The sequence below is a fragment of the Phalacrocorax aristotelis genome, chromosome 5 (assembly GCF_949628215.1).
Source record: "Phalacrocorax aristotelis chromosome 5, bGulAri2.1, whole genome shotgun sequence".
NCBI lineage: Eukaryota > Metazoa > Chordata > Aves > Suliformes > Phalacrocoracidae > Phalacrocorax > Phalacrocorax aristotelis.
In genome coordinates, this window is record NC_134280.1 from 38529227 (window position 1) to 38551925 (window position 22699).

Below are 22699 nucleotides of genomic sequence, written 5' to 3' on the forward strand. Positions count from 1 at the left end.
CTGGATGATGATAGGTCACTGACCCAGTAAAACTGTTTGCTCCCAGACCCTAACTTATGATCTCAATGGCACTGTGGAGAGGCAAGGGCCGGCTGTGGTGCCCTCCCCTACCACTGAGGTAATCCAGCAGCAAAGACGGGAGCAGTAGGTGGGATTCACACAGAAGAGCTGCAGGCTTGTCACGCCTTCCTTGTGCTCTGAGGGACCATGTTAATGTAGTGGGAGCAATGTTGGTGTGATGCTGTGCTCCCCTTGGCACGCCTTTTCCAGCCCCAGTGTCCCTGGAGCTGTAGGCTTTGTGGCTCTCTCAACCCTAACCCTAATGGCAGATTGGGGCTGAGGCTGAGGTCTCCAGCACCATCACTGGCCCAGATTAGAAAGGTGTAGAGGGAGCAATGTTGGTGCAATGTTGTGCTTTGCACCAGCGATCCTGATTTGGCTTGGGAAGCCCGCTGAAGGATGGAGAGAAGGCAATATAAGTCAGTCCTGTGGCCAGCTGAATTATCTGGGGGCTGAACCAGTTGCCCAGTCTATGCTCAGTTGCACAGCTATAGAAACCTGGTGCCTGTAGGATAGGACAACAGGATCCTCGTTCACTCCAAGGAGGATGCCAGCATGTCTAGGCACTGCCCTTGGTGCTCTTTTTATAAAAATAAATACATAAATAAATTGTTTGGCCTTCCTTAGTAGCAGGTTTTTTTCTTAAATACCTCACGAAAAAATCAGCTTTGCTTTCAATTAGCCCAGCGAATTCCTCTCTTATCTGCCTCCCCCGTGTTGATTTATAATGTAATTGCTTTATTGCTTTGTATTCACAAATTATATACCCTGGAAGATTTTTATTACTGTTTGGTTTTCTGTACTTTAGAGAAACTTATCTGAAAACATGTGCTTTTACAAGGAAAGATTAGAAGAATATTTTTCCCGAACTCTTCCTTTTGCTTATATCTGGACTCTCCCCAATTTACCAATATCTTTCTTACTGTGCAAACCCTGAATTTTGGCACTTCTCCAGCTGAGACATCACCACCAACAAAGAAAATGGAATAATTATCCCAGTGTTTTAGGGACAGCATCCCCATTAGGATAAATAAAACTGATTTGTCTTTTTTGCCCACAGCAAGCCTTTTCCTGCCAAGCTACTGCCTAGCTACTTACTCCTGATTTGTCTAGTTATGTATTTGAGGCCTCATGTCTCAATATGCTGCTCAGTCCTTTCTTTCCTGATTTCCTGCTTTTAGATTTCAGAGATGCTCTGCAGTATTCTGCAATGATCTTTGTTTTTAAACATGCTTTTCTAAGTGTGAAAAGCTCATCCCGGCTTGGGGTCAAACCCAAATTTTATAGGTGCAAAATCAGGAGGAACTGAGATGAATTTATTGGGATTCATAATTGACAAACTCATTGCTGCTAGTATTTTTTTTCAGTCATGCTCCTGTCCTGTAGGTGCTTGTAAACTGCCTGCTTGCTTATTTGTTCCAAAATCTTTGCAAGGATGAGGTTAAACTGACTGGTTTGTAATTTCCCACAGTTTCCTTTCAAGAGAGCGTGCAGTGTTTGATCTGGGATCTGTTCTGAAACCTTAAATGCTCTTCTTGAATCAGGAAGGACTCAGAAAATTTGAGCTGCATCTATCTTGTTCTGAGTGTTTCGTAAGCTGCTTTTTCCTATTCCAACCAAAGGTTCTGCTTCTTTTTAAAATTAATTGCATGCAGTATTTGCTCACAGTTGATCTTACTTGTGAGAATTGAGGCTAATGTTGAATATGTTGAATCCTACCCTTCTGTGCATCGTCTTTGCTGTGCCTCTCTGCTGAACCGTGGCTTGCCCTGTCTGCTTTTCACATCGTATTGAATCTTTTTTCATTGCCTTTTATGTTCTTTGGTTATTGTAATTTGTTTTGTTCCTTAGCTTTTCTGACTGTGTTCCTGTGCGTTTGCTGGCCCTTAGTTACATGGTGTTTGTTTCTGGCTTTTGTATGATTTTTATTTGACTATTGAAGCTCCTAAAAAGTTTCGTGTAGTTGTATTGGTCTCTGACTGTTCTTCCTCTGTACTGGTAGAGTTTGTTGTTAAAGTTGCTAAACTCTTATTTCTGTCTTTCCCTTGTGGTTCTGTGCATCTCAGGAGCCTTGCACAGAGCATAAATCCCTTGTATTTTGAGCTGTCTGTGCTGTCTTCTGTTGCCTGTCAATCTGAATGGAAATCTTCCAAATAAAGCATGGTAGGATGGTAGAGGAGCTGAGATTGGCAATTTCTCTCTGTCCTCACCTCAGCCTCCTCCCCTTTTAGTTCCAGATCATATTTTCATCAGTACTCTAGTGTTGCTGTGGGATCACTGCTCTGCTGACCGGTAACATCCTTTGAATACAGTATAAACCAGTGTCCGGATGGCTTACAGTAGCAAGAATTCCCGTGGCAGTTGTTGAAACAGCAGGAGATGTTCCCCGACTTACTGGCAGTGCTGCCATTCGGGTCTGTCATCTAAAATGCCATTGATCAAGGTGATACTTCATCTAAAAGAAGGTCACGTCCCTTGAGGTATATCAGATAAGTTCCATGGTCCTCCATTTATCTGAAATTCCATTTTGCCTAATGACTTTCTTGTCTTCCATCCTATTCTGATAAACCACATTTGACTATAATCACGTTACACCTCCCAAAAGTCTCCCCGGTGATGGCAATTGGATGTGGCACTCGTACCCTGAGCTCACGGGCAGTATAACTGAGCACTGTTAAACAGCTGCTGCTTCTCACCCTTGAGGCAACTACCTGGTAGAGATAAGGGAAGTAATTCTCATGTAGAAAGAGCTTAAAAATCATTTTGGACAGCTCTGTGAGACCAGGGTGAATGAAACCTATGCTTAAGTTACCCAATCCAAGTCTCCAGTCATTAAACCCATTTTAGTCTTGGTGTAGCAGCTGCTGTGAACTCAGTAGAGCTGTGGCTGACTTAACTGTGTGTAAGCAAAAAGGGAATCAGGATCATTATGTTAACCACAGGAAATCTGCTTTTATGGTGATGAAAACAAGAATCAATCACCAGTAGCTAATGAATTAGCCTGCAGTATCTGCTATGTTCCTTTCATAGTAAATGCAACAGTCAAAATCCATTAAGAAGCCCTTTGCAACAGGGTCCTCTGCAAAGAGGATGTCTGAACGCACAGTGCACACGCACTGCCAGCCCTCCTTGCCTTTATTTGAAGCACTACAAGAGTGTCTGTGAAGTACAAGTTCTGATCCAAGTGCACTGAAATCAGGAAAGGGCTTCTGGTGGTTTTATCTGGGCTTTGTCTTAGAGGTCAAAGTGACTATTAATTATGGTTGGTTTTACTGGAAACTTGCAGCCTGGCAAGACAGCTATCGGACAGACTTATCTGCATGCAAAGGATACGGATGCCCATGTGAAGAGGGAATAAGCTGTTGCATCATGCTGGCACAGTGTCACATCTGTGCCTGTGTGGGTCAGGCTGACTAGTCAGCAGCGTTCTCATAAGGCAGCTTTTGTCGCCTCTCCTTTGCCGCGAGGATGGCGTTGCTTCCCCTCTGCGTGGCTCAGCTGCTGGTAGCTCTCCCAGGGGTTTCTGCCTGACTGCCTTCATTACATAAAGCACTGCTAAGTGAGAAGCTGTTCAAACCAATTCTGCTACGTGTTACTACATGTTACTGCAATTTCTATTGCCTGCCTGGTTGGTTTTGCAGTCGTGGAAAAGCAGGGAGTTATTAGGGCTAACCAATTTTTTTTTTTTAATTTCTTGAAGGAAAGTGTGGATATGGGAGAAAGCAACTAGGTGTCACCTTTTAGGAAGGCAGTACTTAGCTGCTAGGGAAGACACCTCTGAGAACAGGTTGATCTTTAAATTGACTTAGGACAATGAAGGAGCAAATACCTTTCCTCTGAAAGGGATCACAGATACAGACCCGTTTAATGAAAACTTCTGTTCTCAATACTGCATTTCACTACTTGCCAATGTCCCACTGACTGAAACAGAGCTTTACACGTTGTCCTAAATAGAAATGGGATTTAAACTGAAATACTGCCCAAAACCTATGACTAGACAAAACAGGTAAATTTGTGTATTTTACATTGCAGTTATTGCTTTATATATGTTTAAGGGCGTGCTGGCTCAGAGTTTATATTTTAATTGCAGGTCATGCAAAATCTGATTCCACAAATGATTAATGAATTTGAAATATTTTATTCATACAATTAATATAGAACAATAACTAAAGGTTCTGTGATGAGGTATGACCTGACAGTTAATTGAAAGACATTAGGTTACATGGTTAAGTGAAGTACAAACTGACATTTGAATAAATTCTGTCACAGTAGCAGTGATATTTTACTGTAAGCAAGTTTTTATCTTGATTCGTCACCCCACTAGTAGGCCAGGAGAGAGAAAACATGAAAATAAGTGGTAGGATTTGTATCTGCAATATTTTCTTAGTCATAAGCCATGTGATGATAGGACGGAGAAACACTCAATGTGTCTTTAAGGTGCACATGGTGTGACAGGCTTTCATGTGGACACCCACTGGGCCAAGGGCTGTGTGTGCTCAAGGGCTACCAGAGCACCTGTGGCTAGGCTGAGGTTAAGGCTGGGGTTGAACTGGGTGGCACTAACTGTTACATGCTCTCAGGAGTCTCTTAGTCTGTGCAGAGGTGTAGCGAGGAAGTTGACCATGGTTTTCAGCATTAACTGGTGGGTTTGAGTCCTGCAGCTTTAGGAGTCTGGTTTAAGCATCTCTCTGAAGCAGGAGTTTATGTGATTGCGTTGGGCAATTGCTTTCCTTTCCTCTGCAAGCAGAGCACAAAGAGCAGAACTGCCCCTAAAGACAGGGTAAAGCTGTGGAGGAAGGACTAACGCAGGCAAGCAGAACGAGTAACGCAATGCTCAGCAGATGTCATACAGCACGTGCTGTTCAGGCTTCTGACTTGTCTATGTCCTTTACCAGTTGGGGGGAGGCAAGGGTTGTTAGGGGGAGGTTATCAGAAAGAGGGTGGTGATGGAAGGATGTATGAAGAAGAGAGGGCAGTGATAGAAGCAGAAGGGGAAGAGTGGGAAACAAATGGAGCAGGAGGAGTGAGAATGAAGCATCATTTGGGAGAGAGCTGGGAGAAGGCTTTGGAGCAAAGAGCCAGGTAGTGGCAAGGGGGATTTTGAGAACTGGAATTATAAAAAGCAGTTGATTGCCTTGTAACAGCCAAGGCAACATGACAAGCATTGTTTAACTACATCGATCTAACTTTGCCTTTTTCTGACACCCTTAACTCTCAATTTTTGTTCAGAAAAGACTCAGTTTCTGAGAGACTGACAAAACCTCATCATCCCGTTTACGTCAGGGGCAGTCACAAATCCCGAGCCCCTCACGTGACTTGGTGCTTGTGGCGGCTGCGGGAGTTGCCTCTGTCGCTTGTTGGCGTGTGAGGGAGGATTTGCAGGAAAACTGGTACCTTTAGGTAGACCGGAGGATTAATTATAGTTTGTGTTTTGACTGCAGTGTGCACCAGCACCACTCTGATAAGAGCAAATACTGTTCCCTGATATTGGATATCCCCAACTGGGATGGTGATATGGATGTTGGATATTCCCAATACCTTGCCTCCTGTTATGCCCTTAGCTTGTAGTGGCTATAATACTACAGCTACTACTGTATGTGGTACTGCAAAACTCTCTGCAGTTTATCTTCCTGCAGGACGTGGAATTACAGATGAAATAAAAATGGAAAAGAAGAATAAGCCTACCTCTTTCACCTATGTGTTTGAAACAGTAATGAATCCATTGTAGACACTCCAGTGGCTCGGGACTGTCAGAGAGGAGCTTTGCGTTAGCTAGTGTAATCCTTGAGCCTCCTAATAATGCAGTGTTGACTGCGTGGGTCTGTCTCACAGCCTCTGAAGACCTTGTGCTCATGGATGTGTGCAGTTCAGCAGTCTGGTTTTGTGGAAAGTCACGGCACTCTCAAGTGACATTGGTTTTTGCAGGAGTGTTGGTGCTATCAATTATTTCTGATTTTGCAGGCTCAAGGAACCAACTGAAAATTGAAATTGTCTTCCAGGGGCAGCGGGGAAATCACTGGTCCCAATGTGTTGCTGCCAAGTCACTTGCAGGCAGTACCGATGGGGAAACATCAGTTTAGTTTAGTGACGTTTCAGTGGTTCTCTGAGATGGACGTTTGCTTCTGCCATGTCAAAATTTGGGGTGAGACTACTCACTCATCTCTTTTACTTTTTGCTTTTTCTTTGTGGATGGATTTTGAGCTTGGGGTGTTGTGCTCAGCTGTCACTGACACTGGCACCCCGGAAGCAGTGGGCTGAACAAGAGGTGAGACTGGGCTGTTCCCTTCCACGTGTGGTACCCAGGGCAGAGGTGATGGTTTATTATGGGGTGGCTATACAAAAGCTTGTGTTGCAGCTGTTACGAGTAACTATACCACATATACATGCAAGGTTTGGGGGCTAACAAACACCTTCCATGAATTTTGCTTTTCTTATTCTTTTGTTCTCACTAGTCTCTAAGCTAGAAACCAAGGATTTCCGAAGAAAATCCAAGAATACTTTTATCTGGTAGCTTCAAAGGGTTCTGTGCAGAGTTAGTTGTTCTGAAAAGCAGGATTTGAATATGCTACATCTTCCAGCTTGATTTCAGTGACATGCTGGCACAGAGTGAAATGGAAATATGAGATCCATTTCTAGGTATTCCTCATATCTATTATTTAGTTGAGTAGAATCAGCTTGGATTCACAAAAGAGAGATTATGCCTGAAGATATCTGTCTGACAGGTTTAAAATGAATAAGCAGGGATAGGGGAAAGAGAGGACATAATTTGCCTGGGTTGTGCATGTTGTGTCAGCTGGTGGGTTAAGAGAGCTGGCTGTGAAATTTGGTGTGAAGGGATGCCATTGCCTGGCTGCTGGAGAAGGGTTTTATTTGTAGCCTGGGAGGAAGGACAGGTAAGTCCTGGAAAGATGTTGAAATCTGCTGGTATAAAGGAAATAGGGCAATTGAAAAGACTCTGGAGGGGCTGGCTGCATGAGGTGCGTAGATCAGCTTCTTGCACACTTGTTCTTTGGGAGGGAGACTAAAAACAACACCCGCTCCCCCCCTGCATCCTGAAAGTTTCTAACCTGCCTTGAAATCCTTTGCACCTTGTTACCCACAGAAGCTGCCAACTCAGCCTGCGGCTTTTCCTAACTCCTCCCCACCCTTCATCCTCTCTGTTATCAGTAACCATAGAGATACAGACGGTGACTCCAGCCTCAGCCTTCCTCACCATGTAGCCCTAGTGAAAGAGCTAGTGTGCTATACTGAATGTGTTTTTCCAGAATTAATTAACGCCCTTCTATTCAGGTTTTTCTCCCCTCAAGGAGGGAATAAAACAAAAGCAAGGTTGTCCCTCAAATGGCTGGTAAAATAAGATAGTCTGATGTTTATTACTACTGTAGAACAACAGGCAGTATTTACAGAGTCTGGTGAAGCATCCTTCTCTTCTCAACCTCTCCAGCAGGCAGCCATCCCCAGCACTGTTATAAGTGGTAAGACAGTAGTGAATAAGAAAATTCCCTGTTCCAGGGCTATTTTTACCAGAGTGGTGCGGTTTCTGTTCAGTAGACTTATTCCTCTTAATCTACATCACTGACGATATCGGGTGCTATTTTAGGCATTGCATAAAATGTTCACCCAGTCTTTGCTAAAAAAGAATCAACCAAACCCCAAGTTATTTGTTAAAGACTGGTTGCAAGATTTCAGCAGTGGTTTGGGTGGAAAGATCTTAGGGTGAGATTCTGTGAGGGTCTTCCAGCTTGGCTTGGCAACAGAGGTTGTGGGTGACCTTGGGCAAGCCCAAGCCCCTTAATCATTCTTCTTTTCATTATCCTGAAAATGAGGAGAATGCTACCACTACCCCCTTTTCTGTTTTGGCTCTTCTAACTGACCTGTTATAATAGAAGCTGCCTCCTATTTTGCCCAGCACCTTGCATAGAGCGACCCAGTATGCAGCTGGCTTTTTCTAAGCTCTCTTACAGTACAGTAATGAAAATGAGTGCAGTCTTGCATGAATGTCAGAATTAAAGAGAAAAAACCCACCTGAACATGCAAGATCTTTTAGAGTTTAGACTAGGCTTCAGTCACAGTCTCACCACCTCCTTTGCTGAGACTGTTAATGTCTTTATTTCTCTTTGAGATGTACAGTGCTGAAAATGCATGCTATGTAGCATGAGTTCGTAATTTAAACATTTCCAGGACCTTGATTTGTCAACTTACTAACGTTTGCATTTTATTTTTGCTCACAAGTGTTTCTGTTTCACTGTATTGGGGTGCATTAATTTTATGTGATGAATTTCTGTGGCTGATCCTGCTTTCCTGACTGACCCAGGAAAACATGAGGTTAAATATCAGACAGGACTGATGTTCCAGCATCTGCCTGGATTAGGCCATTCATCCCTGTTTCCTCCTGTGCCTTTTGTCTTTTCAGAAATGCTTTTATACGAATGTGAAAAGACATATCACAGGGCAGCCAGAACAAACTTGATTATTAAGATTGTCTTTTATTGGCTGTATCTTATCATGAAACCATTTACTTGCCATGGGTGGTTTTGGCAGGTTGAGTGCCTGGAAATGCTTGCATGGGAGTGAAGGTGATTTGGATGGCTGGTTGAAAATTCAGCCATGGGCTCCAGCATGTAGGACATCACCTGGCAATATGTATCAGTCCCTTGTGAACCACATGAGGTCTGTCAGGAACATCTGAGAAAAATTACAGGACAGTTTTCAGGACTACTGGCTACCCCTCCATCATCCCAACTCCATGGTGTTGTTTCTGGTTGCTTTGGGGGAAAAGTGGCTGGTGGAGGGGAGCTGCAGAAGCAAGGAAGGGATGGTAGCAATGCTGTGAACAAGCATCAACTGTTAAATGGTGGAGCTGAGGAAGACAAGGATAGGATTAGAGTTTCCTTGGTTTCTGCAGAGGATGAGCTCTGCAGTGGGAGGTTTGGCAGCAGCAGGCACCCCTTCCGATGAGTCACAGGAGGCTTTCTCAGAGGAAAGGTCTAAGAATTGCGCTAGTGCTGCTCTTGCTCGTTTTTTCTGTTACTTCTGAAGGCCTTTTTGCCACCATGCTGTACCTGCTCCGCCATCACCCTTGTCCCATACAGTCTGTCTTTGGGGGCTACCTTCCTCCATTTCCTTGTTGTCCTCGCTGCTGTGGTGATTTAGAGAGTGGGGGAAAACTGCCAGGTCAGGACAGATGCTTTTAAGGCACTAGGATCTGTTTATAGTAATGAGGGTGGAACTTCTAGTTGAGGCAAAGTTTAGATGTGTGAACAGTCATCTTGTCATGGTTGTGGGGGAAGGAAGAAGGGAATCTATTCCCTTTGCAGCCCTCTACCCACAAAGTTTTGAGAGAGAAGCCCTGGGAATCCATGGGAGATTTGTTACTCCTTCCTGCAAGCCACTTGTCCCTCTCAAAGGTAAAGGGGGTTGGTTGGACTTCTCCCAAACTTTGTGGTAGGGAGATGTTTCTGTCTCCTGTTGACATCCTTTCCTCTCAAGAGTTCTGCTGTCACAGGAACTGAGAAACACCAGGAAGTGGATCTAGTTGGCTTGTGTGCCCTCATAGCAGGGAAATTTAAGCTCATCTTCAGTCCTTAAGATTGTAGTTGGGCTCACTGGTTTCTCTTGGCTGCTCCTCTGCTGCTTATGCCGTTTCATTACAAACTTAAAATGCTTGAAAACAAACCGGTTCATCTTTCAACTTTTCTCAGTCTTTTAAGTTCCTTCATGTTCTTCTGCCCCTTCTCTGCTGCCCCTACCCAGGTGTGCTGTCTCCTCCCAAAATGCTGTGTGATTTCCCAATTCACAGGCTCCTTGTCCTACTCAGACTAACATTGTTCTGGAGAAAGCCTTGGAATAGGGAGGTGAGATCAAGGCAGGAGCACGATGGCTGAATTGTGGCACTAAAACTGGACCCCTCACAGCAACTTGTTTGTGAGCTGAACCGTGCAGTAAGCCCCGTTCCTCTGTTGTATTGGTCCGGTAGGGTCCCCACTCGTCCCTACCGTCTTGCAGCACTTCTGCGTTTTCCCCGGTTTTATTTACCGTTGGTGTTAATAAGCAAACAACAGCGTAGCCGAGCTGGTTCCAACAAGTGAATAGAAGCACTACATAGAAAAATAAAGGGGGAGAGCGAATCGCCCTCCTAATCCGTAATGCAGAAAATGCTAAATCCCTCAAGACCTCCTTTTCAGCGTGTACCATCCGTAAAACCTGTTTAGGATTTGGATCGGCATCGCAGTGGAAACTGGGTGTGCTGCTGCCTGTGTGCAGTGCGTGCCTGTGTGTGTTTGGCAGCAGCACAAAAGAAACCAGTTGATGATATTCATAGGATTAAAGGCCCGATTCCTGGGGACACACTTGGTTGGATGTAATTAAAATGCCTGTCAGGCATTTGATACCAGCCACCCCTTGACAAACTGCTTCAGCAGCCGTGAGGTGCAGCATCCTATTGTAAGTGGATGATGGCGGAGCCGGCTGGTTTGTCATCATTCTCGAAATTTCTGTGGCCAGTGAACTCCCTCTTCCTCTCCCACTCACCCTCTTTTCCTTTTCACCACTGCGGGGACTTCTTCTAATTTGCAGTTTTCCTTTTCCTGACGTACACATGGTAGATACAAGCTGGTGGCTTGCAGACTGCATCTGTCTGGAGATAGGCAGCGAGCCGATGGATAACAACACTCCAGGAGAATGATTATGCAGCAGTTATTTAAGGATAGGCTTTTGTGGTATGGCAGCATATGAGCTGGTAATGATTTTCTTTTAAAAATGTCAGCTTTGTTTGCTTGTTAAGGATTTGAAAGAGTTATACATTTATGCTGTAGCTTTTTGGATTTAGTCTGCTGTAGATTAAATTCTGTTGTGGTGCACTCTGGATGAATTAAAATGTATAGGTAATAAACTTCTGTGGTTTTGTTTATAAATATATTTGATGCATACATAATGTATATTATATGCACACACCCCCTCATACACACATACTTGTATGGATATGTTTATGCATCTATGTCTTTGTATAATAGGGGGAAAAAAAATCTTTTCTCATAGCTGAAAACTGTTTTTCAGCAAAAAAATAAGTGTTTTCAGGTTTTATTTCCCCCCACCTTTGTTTTATGTTAACAGATTTTCCAGTGTATAGTCTTGGACGTGACGCACTGATTGGAATCTGCTTGTTCACAGATTGAAAAGGTAGGACACCTCTGTATTTGAATGTGATTTTGAGAATTTGGGAATGAATGTGATACAGGGTGTGGGCTGTTCTTAGGGTTTTTTTTGTTTTCAGTTTTTTTGAGTTTGTGGGGTTTTAACTTGTTTTTATTCTTCATTTTTGTCAAACTATGTTTTATTGTAGCTTTGCATAGATTTTTCAAATTGTTTTGACAGGCACTGTATTTTGGATGTGTACATATATGCTCTAGCTATTCAATTAGTTCTTTCAGCTGCAGCTACCAAAGGGTGAGATGCAAACCTGAGGGCTTGTCTATTGTCTTGGGTTATTATAGCAAGGGCATGAAACTGTCATATCTGACACCAGTCATATCAGGTGTGGGGTCATCTTAATATTGATTTTAGCAAGAACAGGGTTAAACTCACTGGCCTGCTTAGGGCAGGTACAATCTATCACAGCACACAGTAGAAAGCATAGTGGTGGTTTCATACTGTATCACTTTCGTGGAGAAGGGAAACTTCTTTTAACCCATTCACTGCTGCCAAAACCAGCATGTGTCTCGGCTCCGGGTTTTTATGCACAGCATTTTGGTAGCCTGGCAGGACGGGGCAGTGCTGGAAGAGTGTCTGTCTGATGGCTTTTTGACATATCACTGGCACTTCAGAAATTACTTGTATGTATCAAAATGAAGCAAAGAGACTGGGCTTTTTTTGACAGTGTCACTGCTAGTTCCCAAGAGTAGTAGTTTATTATCCTGTTCCCCCGATACCTTTTGGCTTTGGTTGCTTTAACCCCTTGATGCTGTAAAGGAAATGGTGAGATGAAACCCCGCAGAGTAAAAAACGTTAAGCAGCTTCCTTTGTATTGAACTTTCAGATGGGCCAAGTGGTTAAGGAATACAGATCTCATGGATTTTTTAAAAAAAAAAAAGAAATCTAGGCAGGATTGAAAATCTGCTCTCTCCACCTTGATGGAGAGAGGCAAAGGTATATCCATCTCGCATTAACTTCTCAGGTGCCTGTTTTCACCCAGTACATTCCAAACCAGACTTGATCACGTTGTTCTCAGATGTCATACAGCTGGTCGTGTTTCTTAGCTCTACATTTAGACATGGAGGGAATATGTGTGTTTACAGGGCATCAACCAAAATCTGCATGTGTCTTTATCCTGAAGTTTCAGGGTGCTTTTGAAAACCAGAATAAAAAAGGTGAGAAATTCTTGAGGAAAGGCAGTTATGTTTCTAGCCTCAGTAAATGAGGAATAATGATAACTTTGTGAGAAAACCTGGTCTCCTGAAATGTCCAGTTTGGGTCCCCAGACAGGCAGGAACCTCAAGCCAAAACGCCAGTGCTGGCAAGGATGTGGGCCACTGCTAGCAGCAATGCATCCCTCTGAAATGTGACGAATAATCAGTTTCATTGCAATATATTGCTACAGCTGATTGACAGATGCTGTTCTCTGGGGGAAGGCACTGGTGAATTTTTCAGGATATTGTCTCTCCTGTTTGTCTTATGTACAATTCTATTCCTTGTTTTCCTCTTCTACACATCTTTCTGTTCTCTTGGCCCTCATTTTTTTTCCATCTTTGGCAGAAGGCTTCTTCCCTAATAGGTTTTCCTGGCCAAATAAAATTCTTCAAAGGAATGCTTTACTTGTTAGTTTTTCTTAGTTGCTTTTAATACTATTTCCTCCTGGTATCAATTATCACTAGACTCACTGAAAAAGAAAAACCTGAAGTAAATAGTGTATAAAATGCTTTCATTCTTGGAAAAAAAATGCATTCAGCAATCTGTTTTTTAGCTATGAGCAAGTCCCTTCTCTTCCCTCTACTTTTAATTTCACTTCCATTATCCAAGGGCAACAAGCCAAACTGCAGTCTCATTCTGATTTCATTAATGTTTTGCAAACTCTGTCTCAAGGACTAACGCTGCTTGCTGGGCTTGATGTCAAAAACCCAAGGTTTTGCTGCAGTGTTGGAGAAGGGGAAGGGAAGGATCTCTCACAAATAAAAGTGATGGCATTGTTAGCAGACGGGTAGAACTCCTTAGTTATTACAGTATCTGTGGATAATGAGTCAAATTTGTTGACAACGTGATCCTCTTGGATGAATGGTTTTCATCTCCTGTGGAAATGTCTCTTATCTCCTGTGCACAGCATTTTATCAGTCCTCTGTAGCCTCCTAAAAACAAAGAAAGGGTGTCAGCTATTAATTAATAAATCAGAGTTGGTGAGGAGACTCTGGTGGGTTTTTTTGGTTTGTTGTTTTTTTTTTTTTTTTAAATAAACAATGCATAGACATTTCTTACACCTCTGATGTATCAGTTATTTTAACCTCCTCCTTTGATCTGGGTTTTTAAGATTCACATTGCAAATCATTCCTTCTGGTTGCAAAGATGAAAAAGAGATATTATGCTGGCAAAAATGGAAATTATTTCAAACAGTGTAATTTTCTTGAAGTAGAGGTAAGGGGCACTTACTCTGTAAGGAGAGAATTAATTCTAAATTGACAGGATTTAAAAATCCTATGGCCACAGGGCTAGCATAAGATGGCTTGGAATATCAAAAGAAAAACATTTTGTTATCTGATACAGAAAGGCAATAGAAGCCAGAGCATGCAGTGGCAACGAGGTGTGTTGGATTACAGTCTGTGGACTCCAGGGCACGCACCCAGAATGATGTGATGTTTGGCACTCGCCTTCATTTAAACAAATGACATGGTGACCAAATGCGCTACAGGCGTTCAGAAGCAATGCCTGGTGGCAGTTCATCCCCAGGGCTCCCTTGCAGGGAGCAGCATCAGGAGTGAGCTTGGGCCCCCATGTCTGCCTCTGTCCGGAAATCGTCTTCTGTTTTTTAACACCACTAACAAGACAGCCCTCTCTTAGCACGTGCGATGGAGGTAAGGAGGAGTTTTGCTTTAGGGTTGTTCTAGGCTGGGTCTCAACACCCTCGGTTTGTTTACTAGGGTTAGGGTTAGATCACCAGTATTAACATTGTCTTGTCATATGATTACATGAAACAAGTATTTTTTTTGAGCATTAGAATTAATGGTGCTGACTTTACTGCTGATTTATGCTTGTACTTGATGAAGAATTCTCAGTGAAGATTTTCCTGCTGTTATACTGATTAGGAAGACTCTCTCCTAGACAAATTTTTCAGTGGCAAATGAAAAGTCCTATGTTATGGCTTTTCTTTCAGCTGGGACATTGTGGGGAGTCACTTGCAGGGTCTGTATATTCTACTTGGATGTCTGTTTTCACATGACTTGTAGGAAGAGAGGGTTATCTCTGCTTCTGCACCAAAGCAGGCTAAAATTGGTCAATGGATTCACAAATGATTAGCTGGGGAGAGTGTAGTCCACATGAAACTGGTTTTCTGTGGGTAAGACTGGAGCTAATGTATCATGGTCCTGATTGAAGCTGTTTTCCTATGGGTTTACATCTTTTGCACCCCTCCTCTCCTACCACGTCTTCCCTTACCTTTGCACCAGAGTACCCCAGTTTCTCTGTGGCCCTGTGCTGTCAGCTGGGCAGGACACAGTGTGTGCTAGAGCTGCTGCAGGGTGCCGGCTGGCCGTCGTGTGCAGGTACTGCCTGGGTGGAAGATCAGAGGCAGCAAGTGGTGAGGTTACGTCAGTGTTTTCTTCATTTGGGGGAAGGGAGGACTCGTTTCTGCGTTGTTGTTCATTTCTAGGAAGAAAATACATTTCTGTCCTTCACTCTCTGTCAAGTTATGTTTAAATATTAAGAGTTAGGGACAGTTAGGTAGTTAGCAGAAGTTTGCTTTAGTAACTTTAGGAAGTATTCTGTATAACCTGTCAAGAAAATAACCATCAAAGTACAGAAATGCAATGGAGGATGAACTGGACCAGGAGCTCAGTTCCCATGGCCTCAACTGGAGGAAGAAGTGCTTAGGTGTGGGACTGTAGTATCTATGAAGGTCTATAAGCTGCCAGGTTCACTTCTGAAAGCTTTTGTCCTCCTTTTCTTCCTTATTTTCATTGTAAAATAGACAAAGAAATGCCAATGTATTCCTCAATAGTGGTGTTCATCAACTTCTCAAAATGATTGAGGACCTTGGTTAGAGGAAGCTGCATGTGTGCAAGGTTTGATCATGAGACTTAGTATGGTGGCTGTTGTCTTGGCTGCAGTTACCGAAGGGCGTTATGCTATTACTGTAGTAGCAGTACCAATGAAGAGGTTCGAATACACTTAGTAAAATACTGCCTCTCTCTTGCCTTAACCCATCAACTTAACTCTTTCTTCCTGGGGAGCTCTTTGCTGTATAGAATTATATTGCGATCACACAGGTGATGGTTTCTAACATAATGAATAAATGGCAGTCAATTCACCCATCCCATTTCATACAAAAGGTGGCTATTGCCTGATGGATGCTTAAGGTGGCATAGCAAAGCTGGGAAAACCAGAAGAGCCTGTATTGCCAGTAGCATGCTAGGAGAAAAACCTCCATCGCAGCAATGCTGCTGACTCATGCTTTACAAACCTGGAACATTCCCTGAAAGGCTGGGGATGCAAATTAACTTCCTTTCTCTGTCCTGGTCAAGGGACATTTCATTGTATTGTTTGCCAACAAGTGAAGCCTCTAGTTACGCACTGCTGCATTTTCCCTGACATTTTATGGAGTGCATTAGCATGGAGCTTGGGAGAAATTATGGACAATTTATTTTAATACATTGGGTGTCAGTCAGTGCTAAATCACAGAAGCTATTTACATTTGTTTTCTGAGTCATCCTGGTTCTTGCGATGAGGTGATTTTTCAGTATGTGTGGTTAGTAAATTGGGCTCATCTTTTCTTTTTCTTACCTTGTGTGTATATTTGCTCTTAAAAATGCAAGTGTGTGCCTTAATTGGCTAAAAGAAAATGAGTCATACTTAAGAAAGAGCCTTTCTTTAGCCTTTTCATCATCAAGGGGAAGAGGTTCATGACTGCTAGAGACAGGAATAGAGAGCCCGCGGGGGAGAGATCACAGAGCTGTGCGTATGTAAATGTCAGTGTAAAACTCCTGGAATCGTCCAGTTGCCTGTCTCTGTGGTTCCTAAATCGCTTCCATCCACATGCCGAAAGGGACCCGAGAACTGTCCTGCTCAGCATCATTGCATTTAATACTGAAAAACTTCATCTTATGATGGAATCCATAGCCCTGAGTTTGGCCAGGGAGAGAAGGGTATGTGTGGCAGCTCTGGGGACTTAGGTGCGGCACATCTTCCCCTTCCCCATTTCAGGTGTTTTGAGTTAGAGATGTGGAATCAAAGCCATAACATGTCTCTGAAAAGTTCCTCAACAAACCCCTGCTATCTTCATGTACAGGGCAGCTTGGTCCACTGCATAGGTGATACAGCAGAGAGGAAATCATGCTAAACTGGTGTCTCATTTTTTTGCACTGTGGAAAGCACCTGGTTCTGCTCTGTTGGAGCACCGTTCACCTACTCGGTGTATTGTTATGCCGCGAGGCAGTAGCATCAGTCAGTGTGCTGTCAGGCCCCACATGTACTTGTGGCAGCAATGCACAGGCTAGTGACTGCTGCTCTCTTGCAACTGCATTTTACATCCTCTGTGAGCATCGGGGAGGCTGTTAGTGGTTTATTGTCGTTTCTGTGCTGATAATTGTCAAGATGGGGAGTTTCACAGGGTTAGAAGCTGCTCTTGACAGTGTGGATTTTTGAATTCTCCTGCTATTCTCTTTTTTTTCTTTTTTTTTTTTTTTAAAGATGTTTGAGACATCATGGAGAAAGGGCAGCAGAAGTGGAAAACATAGGGCTGGAAGGACCTGGAGGTTGATCAGGTTCTGCCTTTGGACACTCCAGCCCTGGAAACCAGGCTGCCCGGTCTGGGAATCAGCAGTGCTGCGCTGTTCTTCCCTTGTATCCAGCCCTGAGCACACAGGGAGCAACCTCACTGATAGCTCTAGCTTGCTTTTATTTCTGTCTGAAAGCAAAGGTGTAAAAACCCAGTCTACAGCCACAGTCCACCTGAAGTGGTCTCTGACAGGGGTCAGAGAAGGGACAAACCCAGTCACATTTCATAATTTAGGACAGAACTATCTGCTTTAGGATTTCTGTAGTCATAGCAGTTTAGCTGGAATCTGTTAAGGAGGGTGGGTTTATTTGCATCAATCCAAAACCCTTCTCAGCATTTTTTAATGTGATTGCGATGGCCCAGCTGAGGATTGGCGTTAGGGCCCTCTGTATTGACTTAAGGCAGCGTAAACCAAGTTTATAATGGTTCAAGATGGCCGATATCTGTATTGATAACATGATGGTAAATCCAGGCTTAGTTACTGCTGCAGTTTAAGTGTATGCCAGCAAGTCTGTGTTGCCAGGCCTCATTCTGGTGCTACAGCAGGGTGTAATCCTGGCCAGCTGCAGAGGTGCTCAGCCACTCTCAGGATCAGCTGCCCAGTGAGGACAGATTCCCTGCCCTGATGACATACTGCTCCGGTGACTTCCCCTGCGAAGTTGAATGTAGTCTGACAGTTGATCTTGTCACTTTCTAAAGTTTATAGGAAATCTGAAACATGGATGCTTTGTTTTTAAGTGAAACAAACTGCAGCTGAATGTGCTGTGTGGTGAGCATCTCGCTCAGAACACACGCTCTGCTGGAGCCAGCGTGCAGCTCCTACACTGTATGCTCTGAATCTCTAAAGGACAAGACAACAGTTGAGTAATCTTTTCTTGGGTTTAGCAACATGATGATAAAATTAAAGGAATATTAGATGCCAAAGAATGAGTCAAGATTGCACTGATATTTTTTTTCACAGTCATGATAAGATAGAAGTTAATGCAACAAATTTGGATGCTCAGTAATATGCTGAATGCCCTCAGAGATTATAGAAATCTGAGATATAAAACTCTGATGACTCCTTCACCCCATAGTCCTATACATATACCAAAGGGGCCTCCATCTCTTTCTAAAACCCACTGGGATTTGCAGAGGTTTGTGTTCTCAGTGCCTGGTGCCGCAGGTTCACTGTACCGTATGTTCATTTATAGTAATTATTATTTTTATTATTATTTTCCCTTCTCTTTTTGTCCTATTAAACTGTTTTTATCTCAACCCACAAATTTTACTTCCCCCACCACCCCCACCCCCCCAATTCTCGCCCCCATCCCACTGCAGTGGGGGAGCAAGCGAACAGCTATATGGTGTTTAGCTGCCTGCTGGGTTAAACCACAACTCAGAGCTACTCTTGATGTCCCTTGAGCAAGAGCTTTGTTTCTCCTTGGATGTATGTGCAGTGCCTAGGAGAATTGAATCCTTTTCCTTGGAAAGTTGCCACAAAGTACTGCTGCAATACAACTAAGCCTATTAATAATCATTAAAATATGAATTGGCGATATTATTTGTAACGATGGTGTTACATAATGAATGATAACAGCAGCAATATTTGTAATGGCAGCCATGAGGCACGGATGGGATTGCTTACTGCAGCGATCTTTCCTGCAAAACACTCAAAATGCCTTTGAGAATTTAAATGAATGTTCTTATTCATAGGTTTGTTGTATTTATAGTGTCCATTAGAAAAAATGTCTTTGAGCGAACACTTGTGGAAGTAATTATGAAAAGGTAAATTCGATACTGATGTATACAACTACTAAAAGTAGTTTTACAATTGTAGTCGGCGTGTGTAAAAACTCAAAATACCGTTGCATGTGTTACAAGCAGGAAACTTGAGCACTTCAGTCATTAATTATAGAACAGAAGGGATGGAAACCATGCTCCGTGGTACAAGTAACGGATCCACATGGCTCACAAACAGTACACAAACCAAGGAAAACTCCCTGAAATAAGTCACTAAAGAACATTTGAATTAAAAAAAAAAAAAAGTGGCTGTATCACAGACAAAAGGAGACAAAGAGAGTGTCATTCTGAACTGTTGCGTGTCTCCCTGGTCCCCCCTCAGTCTGCTGTGTGCCCTCAGTGTCGTGTTTGCCAAGGGAGGAGGGTGGAAGAGCAGGGTAGTCAGAGATTTTGATCTTCGTAGACCTTTTGGCATGATGTGGCTGTACAGCCCTGAGTACAGGGGGACTGGCTAGGAAGGGTTTTTGAGCAAGCATATTTTTATGGTGGAATCCTGTTAATTTAAATCTTCTTGTCCTGTAACTTTTTCACCCTCAGAGTGGTATTTACAGATCCACCAATGCTTAGGCCCTGCCTTTTTTTGTGTGTTGTCATTCCTCATTCATATATTTTTTGCATGTGTTTAATTTTATTTAGCATATTGAATGCAGGGGAGCAACAGCAGAAGGACGTATTAAGTGTAACAGCTCCTGCTCGTGGGATTTTGTGCCTGGCAGCGAGGCAGCCCAGGTGCAGGTCAAGATCCTCCAGGCAGAAGGCTCTGCACAGTTGTATTGCTGCAGTTTGACTACGCACAGTTGTATACACGGGTGCCTTTGGGTTACGGGGTCTGCACATGGCTGAGAGGTGCCTCCCGATTCTGCCCTCTCCATGCTGATGAAGTTGTTCTTCACCGTGTGTATGAAGGCCACCGTTGCTGCTGCCAGCTGTATCACCCCAAGGCTGGGACACCAGCCCTCTGGCACAGGGAGAAATGAAGCAATCAATTATGCCTTTTGCCAAAGATGGTGCAGCACCCCTGAGCAAGACCTGGGCTCAGGGATCTCTTCTCCTGACACCAGTTTGAGAGCTGCAGCAATAAGACTGTCTGTCTTGACCTTTTTTCCTTTATTTTTTTTTCCTCTCCCAGTTTTAAGGTGATCTGTGGGGGAAAAAAAAATCCCTTCACCTTCTGCTTATTATGTTTAGACCAAGGCTCGTGGAGGCCCGGGGCTATTGCAGTATCCTTTACAGGCAACTTGGCAGATGTGGTTCTGTTCCAGAGGCATCTCGAGCACTGGAGCCACCTCAGTTACCTTTTGGATTGCAGTTCAATACTGTCATGACTGCACAACAAAACACTTCTTGGCTGTGCAACCCAAAACTTATTTTTTTGTTCTTTATATGTTAATGGTGTTAATCTCTGCCCAGCAGGGCAAACTTGAGTATTCGGCTATGGTGTCAGCTTTGCAAAAGATTTGTGATTCCCCCTCAAAATACCAAACCTACAATTGAAAATGGAGGAAAGCAGTGGGACACAGGGAAGGAGGTATAGTCAAAGCATTGTATTTGTGTCCATGTATACACTTCTATTTTGTTAGTGTTTGCATTAACATTTCCAGAGCTCTCTTTATTAGGAGGAGCCCTTGTAATAACACTGTCTTGACCCATAAAATGCCTTTCCACAGTATCCGAAAGGGCAGGAGAAATACCAGCACAAACTCTTCTTCCAAATATCAGTGGAGGAGGACTGGACTTAGGATTATTTTTATGAGGTCTGTTGCAATAAAGTAGTGTGGACAAACTAATTCCTGGAGCTAATCTTTCAGTAACCAAATATGAATTTGGCCTCTGTATATGTGTGTGTATAATCATATGTAATACAGAAAAGTAGATTTCAAATCTATAATGCTAGGGAAAAAAAGGAGTGTACCTTCTTTCACTCACCCAGAATTTCACCCAGTTTATATAAACCCAGTGTTTGGGCCATAGTTTTTTTTGAGCTTTCTACATATGTCAAAGATGAGACATTTGCTTCTATCTCCTTAGGGTAAAAAAGATTATTTTTGTCTTCTGAAATACTGTTACTGAAGCAAAATTGATAAAAACATTTTAAAAACCCACAAACCTCTTACTGAGCCTAATCCACTATCTATGGAGTGGAGTTGACTTGAAAAGCCTTAGGCTAGGCTTCTAGTGAAGGGTAGTCACAGATGTGAGCATCTCCTTTCCACCTGTACTTCTGTTTGTATAGTTTATTAAATGTAATGAGGGGCCCAAACTGCTCATACACATTCTGCCAAAAATATGTCATCACCTCTGGATTTAGTTCATGTTATAGTGCTAATACACTTCCTTGCAGTTACATCCGCTTTCCTCTTAAAACGGGAGAGAAATAGTTGCATAATGAACTATGTCATGGGAAAGAAAGTAGTATATTATGACAGAGCTTAGAAAGGCTTTTGAGGATTTACAGCCATGTTTGTGAGAACTGAACCCAGAGTATTTTCATTTCCCAGCAATGCTGCTTGCAGAGATCATCACAAGGCGGATGTATATAAAGATGAAGTTGTGCGGGTTGTCAGTCAGGTGGGGAGCAGGGGCACTCAGCCCCTGCAGGAAGCCGTAGCTGCTGGCCATGCCTGGAATGCTGACTTGCCAGGCTGCGGCTGACAGACAGCGGCACTCCATCTCTGTGTAGGTTCGTTGCAGGAAGGTTAAACCTATGGACTGGAGTAATCCTTGCAGTATTAAAAGCCCTGGTCTTGCAGTGGCTTGGGGGGAAGGGCCCATCAGACTTCACAGAAACTTGGTGAGATGGTCTCTCTCACCAACACCCTGATGCCTCCCCTCCAGCTTTTCTGCTTGTCTCTGGCTCCTTTTTTCTCAGGCTCATCAGCACCTTTGCTTTTGGTAAAATGCTCCCCATAGCAGAAATTGGCCTTGGACCTGAGGCCCTTGGCTTCTTGGTGTTAGTTCTTTCACCGATCCATGTCATTCAAAATTTGCTGCAGCCTGCCCGCTCTGGCTACCCCAGCTACTACTGGCGGTTTTCTGTTCCTTTTTCCCCGTATCACTCACTGATTTTTCTTTGTACAGAAGGTCTGCCTGGTGACAGCCTGCATCTCTGAAGTGAAGTGGGCATCCCCTGTGCAGCCCTCTGCCATCCATGACAGCTTGTCTCTGCCGAGGCTTCGAAATCAGATAAAACGCTGGACTTTCCAGGCTGGTTGCGGTGTTTCCGATGCAGTGCTCCTCTGCCTTTCCCAGAGCTGCGCTGCTTTGTCCCAGGGTCCGGTGCATATTTTTGCAAGGCACAGAGGCGTATCTTATCGCTGCTGTGCAGGAGCATCTGTCACAGGCTTTGCTTATTTTGCGCTTGATGGAGAGAATGGGCAAATTTGTAAATGAGAGCATGACCCCTGCACCTGTTTCAGGTTAGAGGGCTCCATGTGATGAGAGCCGGTCTTTGAATCAGCACATGTCTAGAGCTCGGGTGGGCACAGGAAGACTACTGATCTGTTTAAGTAGACTTGATGGCTATTGTGTGGCTGCCATCTGTCCTCTTTCACACGGGCTAACTTTGTTTTATTATTATCTTTGACCATATCTTACTAGGTCTCTTAAACTGCTGGTCAGTCTGCATTCATTGTTGGATAAAGGAGCTGTCACTTTTCCTAACAGAAAATAATCGTACTACAATAGTGGTAAATGAGCCTTCCCCCCCGCCCCTTTCGGCATGAGTGCCCTTCTGCGCAAGAAATGTGATTGGTAGCAGGGGCCTTACCACTGCATTTATCATCCTGATTAATTGCTGCACTTTAATAGGGTGCTTTGCTTTAAACAGAAGGCGTTAGCCATATAAACAATAGCTGGAACATTAAGCATTGAAAGCCAAAATAT

General features: G+C 43.5%; 1 protein-coding gene across 27 annotated transcripts in view; it reads left to right on the top strand.

Annotated features, from left to right (window-relative positions):
- MAP2 (microtubule associated protein 2) overlaps positions 1-22699 on the top strand; it is a 236915-nt gene that overhangs the window by 87129 nt on the left and 127087 nt on the right. For 25 of the 27 annotated variants that reach the window (XM_075094011.1, XM_075094013.1, XM_075093996.1 and 22 more), the window contains one exon: positions 11173-11238. The gene's annotated coding sequence lies outside the window, so the exon portion shown is untranslated. Of the gene's footprint in view, positions 1-10737; positions 10799-11167; positions 11239-22699 lie in introns of those variants that run through there. The other 2 variants (XM_075093997.1, XM_075093998.1) reach the window with 2 other exon arrangements.